The following is a 7,307-nucleotide window of genomic DNA, read 5'->3' on the forward strand; positions in this document are numbered from 1 at the left end:
GGCGGGGAGGGGCGGGCCGCGCCCTCCGCCTCGGGAGGTGGGGGGGCGGCGCGGGCCTGGAGCCGAGCCGGCGGCCTGGGGGTGCGGGGGTAGTTCGCGGCGGGGGGACGCGGCGGGGCCTAGGCTTGCGGGACCGGGAGCTCCAGGGTGGGCAGGAACTTGCCGGGGTGGGGGGGGGGGTCCTGGTTAGACGCACGTGAGGCCTCTGGCCCGCTTCTGCCTCCGGGCCCCGACCCTCCGGTGGCGATCTAACCCTTCCTGCGGCCTGGCAGGGCGGGACACTGAGCAGGCGCGCGTTCATCTTCCCCGCAGTTATGGCTGCGAGCACGTGCTTCGGTCGGGGTGCCTCGGGGGTAGTGGATCTCACCACTCGCCGCGTGGAGGGTCTGGGGGCCCCTGCTGCCAGATGGGATTGTGACGGCTGCGGGGAGGTGGTTGTGTGCAAAAGCGAAGTGCTAATAAAACCCTCAGCTGGCGGCCCACATGTCCCAGTTCTGGGACCAGAGGGCCCCAGAAGCTGTCAATACAGCACCTTCACCACGATAAAAATTTCTTTAAAAAAAAGAAAAAAATCCAGATACAGCAAGGATGTAAGCTGCCGTGGTGGAATTCCCCCCCATTTTAATTTGAACTGACGTGTGTGTGTGTTTGGGCAAGATAGGCTGCCAGAGGCCTGATTACTATATTAGTGATTCAAAGTGCATGTTTGAGCTCAAGGAAAGAAGCCGCACACACACACATCACCAGCAGCCGCTGCTCTGCTGTTTCCCATTGGATTAAATACAATCTTCTTAGTCATTAACATATTATTTTGTTCATGCACTGCTGTACAATTTGATTCCCCACATTCAAAATATTTTCAGATCATAGCAACCAAAGGTTCACATTTCTCCCATTTTATAGCACAGCATCTCAGAGCTGGAAGGAGCATTAGAAACTAGTCCAACCCCCTCATTTTACAGCTGAGGAAATTGAGGTCTTGAAACACGTGGTCTAGCCAGGCCTCCCACAGAAGGAGAGGCTGCGCCTGGGGGCTGTTCAGTTCTCTGCGTCTCAGTGATCTTTGCCCTTCATCTCAGCCACCTTTGCCCTTTCTCCTTGTGAAATGACAGAAGGTTACTGGGGACCTGATTTTAAACCCCAGGGAATTTGAAGAGGTTGCCTACTATTTCTGGGCCTTCCTTTGACAGTGTGGGGGGAAAAAATGAGGGCCAGATTGTCAAATGGCTGTGGCATTGTGACAGTAGTCAGTCCTGGCACCCAGTGTCAGCCCAAAGATCAGTGGCGTTGGGCAGCGAGATGCCTATCACCTTGGCAACCTTAGGAATGGCAAGGCCTCACTTCTGGCAACATTTTACGCTTAATTTCATCTTTAGACAAATTCCATCTTTAGAACGGAGACTATTTAGTTTGCTTCCTAAGGATTTGGCCCTAACAGACGGGCAGACTATGCCCTGGGGGCATAGAGGAGCTGGGGAGGTGGGGGGATAACACAGGTGTGATGAAAGTGCTCTGATAGAGTCAAGCAGCAGCACGTTGGGAGCAAACATTTACTCAATGCCCACTATGTGCCGGGCACACAGTATGCACTTAGTATATAGTTTGTTTTTTTTTTTTAAGATTTTATTTATTTATTTGAGAGAGAGAGAATGAGAGAGAGCACGAGAGGGAAGAGGGCAGAGGGAGAAGCAGACCCCCTGCTGAGCAGGGAGCCCGATGCAGGACTCGATCCCAGGACTCCAGGATCATGACCTGAGCCGAAGGCAGTTGCTTAACCAACTGAGCCACCCAGGCGCCCCAGTACATAGTTCTTTAAAACAGAATGAATTAGGGCCAAGAGAAAGGGATGTGCAGGGAGCTGTGGGGACTGTGAGGGAAGAAATAATTAATCTTGTCCAGTGGGACGTGGATAAGAGAGGCTTCACCCAGCAGGAGGGGATTTTGAGTGGAGCCTAAAGGATGAGAAGATTTCAAGGGGAGAGAGGGAGTGAAGACACTCGAGGCAGAGGGAGACGCCGGAGCATCATGCTGGCATCAGGCACACGAGGCTTCAGGTCAAGATCCTTAACCCTCAGAGCCTTAGTGTCCTCATCTGCAAAATGGGATAACAATCCCCATTTCCTAATACCTCCCAGATTGTTGTAGGGATTAAACGAGATCTGGTGTTTGGTTTAATTAGCTTTTGTGTCTGGCTGGGAGAAAGTGGTTTACAACATTCCTTCCAACACATTCCTGTGCATAGAAATCACCTGGAGGACTTGTGAAAATGTGGATTCTGATTCAGTAGGTCTGAGGTGAGCCCGAGATTCTGCATTTCTAGCAAGCTTCCAGGTTATGCTGGTAGCGAGGGCCCACAGACCGAACTGTGCCTAGCAAGGATTTCAGAGGCCAGTGAAGAAGAGCGTGAACTTTCGTGTCAGGGAGTCCTGGAATGAATCTCACTTTCTTGGGACAAGCTGTGTGTCCCTGGGAAAGTTACTTCCCTTTTCTGAGCCTTGGTCACATCTTCAGTGAAATATGGGCAATTAAAAGTCCTACCTTACAGGGCTTCGTGAAGTGTCTGGCCTGGCGGAGAAGCCAGTAAAGCGTCGTTAGTGTTGAAGTGTGGGAAGATGGGACTGGAAAGAGGGACGTTGGGGCCACATTGTGGGGACCTTAATTTTAGATCTTATCCTGTAGTCAGAGGGGAGGCACTGAGGGTTATTAAGAGACTGATAAGATCATAAAAAAAAATAGCAGTAATTACTATGTGCCAAGCACTGTGCTAAATATTTTAGGGATCCTTCAAATGAATTCATGTAATCCTATTTTAAACATTATTATCCCCATTTTATAGGTAAGAAATCTGAAGCACAGGGAGGTTCAGTAGCATACTCTAGGTCACCCAGCTAGTGCGTATGAGAGTCAGGATTTAAACCCGGATCGTCTGACTCCAGAGCTTGCCTACCCACCTGCCTTGCTATATTGCCCCTGTTGAGAATGTTAGGAAGGCGCATTAGTGAGAGACAGTGTTCCCCTTGCTTACTAATTTATTCATTCAACAAACATTTGCCGAATGCCTAGCATGGTGTTCTGGGTTAGAAACCATTCATTCATTTAGAGATCTTTACTGAGCCTACTAAAGCACAAGGCTCTACTCTAGGTGCCGGCGTATAGCTCTGAACCAAACCAAGTCCTTGCTCACGTGGAGCCCGCATTGAAGTGCAGTGATTAAGACATGGTTTTTGCTCTCAAGAAGCACAAATGTTATGTGACATAACTTGGAATTGGACAGAAGGTTAGAATCAGAGTAGAATATTTTAGTAACAGTTGACACTGGAAAAGATCTCTCCTAGATGTAACTGATAGGAAACACACTGTGGTCTTTTGGGAGTATTCCCCTTTAGGTACCAAGGACTGACTTATTCAACTACCATTTTTGAGCAGTTAATGCGTAGTAGATAACATGCTTGCCACTGGGAATAAAGAGGAATCAGACTCAATAGCCTGGCGGCTGCCTTAGTTGCCCAGGAGTCAGATGCCCACAGCTGTCTTTACAAAGCAGGGGATAAGTGACGGCATCTGCGTTCTCAGGGAGGTTGCAGGCTGTGGAGTCACTTTAACATACAATTATCCAATTTGCTCTGCCCCTAATCTGGTGAAGTAGACTCTGAAAGGGATTACAGGGAGGGGTTAAAGATGAATAAAGTGAGACTCCAGGGGAGGACCCGTTCCAGGTTATCAGCTGGCAAGTGGAAACGCAGGGGAATCCGTCCACACAGCCTGACCCCCCACCCCCCCGGCCTTCCACCCTCCCACACAGCTAGACACTGTGCATTGTCACTGAGGTTTTTAAAAAGCCTTACCCGCAGGGAAATCGATTCCCTTCAGGCACAGGCTCTATCTACTTTGCATCTGGGGACATTCCATGAGGCGGTGACACCCTAGGAGAAGGACTCTGGCCCTGCACCAGTCCCTCCAGTCCTGGGTCTGGAGTTTCCCTGAGCGAGGTGGAGTCCTGTCGTGCTTGCATTTCCAACTCCGGAGGCCCCTTTGCTCAGGGTGACTGCGCCTTCCAGAGACATCGTGCCATCTCCTCCGGCAGATGCTGCCCCCTCCCACCCGGGTCCTTGGCTCCCGGTCACCTTCCTCTCCCCAGGGCACGCTGCCTGCTGTGTGCGCAGTGAAGATTCGACACCTTGTAGTTAATGCTAATTGCAACTCTGTTCATCTCCAGGCACTGTCTATTTTCCCAGGCTCTCCTGTGTAATTCGAGTCCCAAAATAGCCCACCTCATGATACATCAGCTACATGTCCCAGGGCTGACTTTTTCTCCTCGGTGGGAATTTGTGTCATGAGCGCCTGTTGTAAAACTTTGGGGATCCTTCGTGCCTGCTCCCTATCCCCAGAGAGGATGAGAGAGTGAGAGGAGGTGGATGGGGCTGGCACCATGGGGAGGAGGGTGTAGATTCTAGGACTGAGCTAGATGAGCAAAGTCTTTCTCCTCTGACCAGCTCTACTGGCCCCGAGGAAGGAATACACCCAGGTCTCTCCCCCGTGCCACCCCCGCCCCTGCCGCGACTTACCGGAAGCTTCATCTTTTTATTCATGAATAGTTTGGGGGCACGGGTTATGTACTAGGCAAGTTCCTGTCCTCCCAGACCTTCCAGACTCGGGGGCTTTGTTGTATCTGCAACCTTGGAAGCATGATGTAGGTTCCCCTCCCCAACCACTCTGCCAACTGCTTCCCTCTCAGCTCCAGAACATTCTCCTCCACTGCAAAGCAGTTCATCAGGCTGCCCACTGGGCCTCTCTACTCCGATGTCCCCCAGGCCCCTCCACTGCAAGGGAGGTCTCAAAAGGAACCCACTCCTACTTCTCTTTACACCCACCCCGCCACTGTTCTTTCTGGGTCTCTCTGCTCCAGAATGACACCACCACCTGCCCAGTTGCCCAAGTGGGAAATGTGCACGTGTCTTGACTCTTGTCCCTCCCTCATGGCTACCAGACCAGATGAGGATTCTTCTGTGACATTTCTCATTAGTCCTCTTCACCCCATCCCTGCTGCCACTCCCTCCCAACCCCTCCCCCCCACCACTGTTGCAAGAGCCTCCTAACTGGATCTTCTCCCCTCATTCCCTTTTAAAATACAAAGATACCATGTAATTTCCCTGCATAAAACTCTTCCGGGGTTCCCTATTCACCCTACACTAAAGCCCGAGCACCTTGCAGCCATTTATGGTCCTATTAGGTTTCTTCTGTCTCCTCTGCCTTCCTTGACACGTGGTGCCTTTGCTTAGGGAGCTCCTGAAGCTAAGATGCTTTTCTCTCCAGTCCGCCAGCCACTCTTCTGAATCCTTTGGTCCTCAGTTTGGTCACTTCCTCCATGGTGTCTCCTGGCCCTCTGGGTCTGGCCAGATGCCCTCCCTTCATGAACTTTACTTCAGACTGACTGGGAATACCTTCTTAAGACTGGACAGGATTTTCTCATTTCCGCTAAAGTAAGAACATAACAATAAGAGCCTGGAAGGCAAAAGGCAATTCAACTGAATGAGAGTCTTTCTTTAGCCTTTCTTTAGTCACAGTGTGACTGTGTGTGTGTGTGTGTGTGAGAGAGAGAGAGAGAGAGAGAGAGAGAGAGCAAGAGAGAGCATCTGATATGTGTGGTAGGTACATGACACGGTGAACATTTTTTTTTTACGTAAGGTCTACACCCAACGTGGGGCTCGAACCCATGACCCTGAGATCAAGAGTCATACGCTCTATAGACTGAGCCAGCCAGGCACCCCATGGTGGACATTTCTGATCGTCTTTAAAGATAAAGAGGGATTTTGGCACCCACAACCTCCTGGGAGGCCCAGACCGAAGGGCAGATGGGGGAGGAGGAACCAGGACCAGGAAGGGGGCAAAGTCCAACCAAAGGCCTGCCTACATACGAACAGGCCCAGGGGTCTGGTGCTTCTCCCCACCTGGAGGCTCCTCCTGCGGGTGCGCGGCTGCTGCGGCCACTTGCGCCACCTGTTGGAGTCAGCCCGTTGTGTGGTCTGGGGGTGCCCCAGGGCAAGAGCTGGTCCCTGGAGAGGTGACTGCGGCAGACCTGCTCGGGTTCCACCCTCTGCCCTGCCGTGCTTCTGGCTCCCTGTCTGCTGACTTCGTACCAGAAGATTCCTGACCATGAAGGAGACGGACCGAGACAACCTCGGGACCCAAACCCGGCTTTAGTGCCTCTCCTCTCTGACTGCCCCGTGACGTGCACGTTGCCAGCCCGGAGGGGCCCCATCCCAAGCTCTGCATGCCCAGAGTCCAAGGGCAGCACTCTCGGCTAGCAATTAAGTCTCCAAGGTTAGGAACCAGCGTGGTTTGCCTTTGTGTTTCCCATTGTACGTAGCCAGCATCCACTCAACAAATATTTATAGACTGACTTCTGAGCAATATTCTCAGTGAGAACGATCATTCTATCATATGCTGCTTCCACTGCTCCCCAACCGCCTATGGAACCCTATGCAGTAGGGGATTTAAGAAAAAGATGTAGACCCACTCCCAGCTCCAAAGGGGCTCGGAAAACAAAGGGGTTTCCAAAGCCTTCCTGTCTCCACTGCTGTCTACTCTCCCTTGAAGCTGCTAGGGAGGCAGGAATTCGACATTATTTCAGGTCAACTGAACATATTCTAAAACCTTTAACCATATTGACTTGAGGCTAACAGTATGTTCGGGATCGTAATCCACAAATAATTATTTAATTTCTAGGGATAAAAGTTCAGATTCGGTGAATTTCCTAATCATTCCCTAGGCGCCAGGCATACATTGGCTCACTTCATCCTCACATTAAGTATTACATTTGCTCATGATACAACTGATAAAGCTGAGGCTCAGAGAGGTTTAGCAACCTGATCAGGGTCACAGAGCTAAGGAGTCAAACTTAAGTCCACTTGTCACCAGATCTGTGGGATTCAAGGGCCAGATGGGTTATATAACAGAACTGCCTTGTCCAATGTGTTTGTTGCTATTTAAATGTAAATTAAGCAAAATTAAAGTAAGAAATTCAGAGGCTCCTGGTTGGCGCAGTCGGTGGAACATGTGACTCTTGATCTCAGGGTCATGGGTTCAAGCCCCATGTTGGGCATGGAGCCTACTTAAAAAAATCTTTAAAAAATAAATTAAAAGTAAGAAATTCAGTTCCTCGGTCACACTGGTCACATTGGAAGCACTCAATGACCAGTGGGGCCAAGGGCAATCACACTGGCTAGTGCAGATACAGAACATTTCCACCAGCACAGAAAGTTCACCATCACATGGCACTGTTATAGGAACTCAAATACAGGGACCAG

This window comes from Neomonachus schauinslandi, chromosome 5 (assembly GCF_002201575.2).
Source record: "Neomonachus schauinslandi chromosome 5, ASM220157v2, whole genome shotgun sequence".
NCBI lineage: Eukaryota > Metazoa > Chordata > Mammalia > Carnivora > Phocidae > Neomonachus > Neomonachus schauinslandi.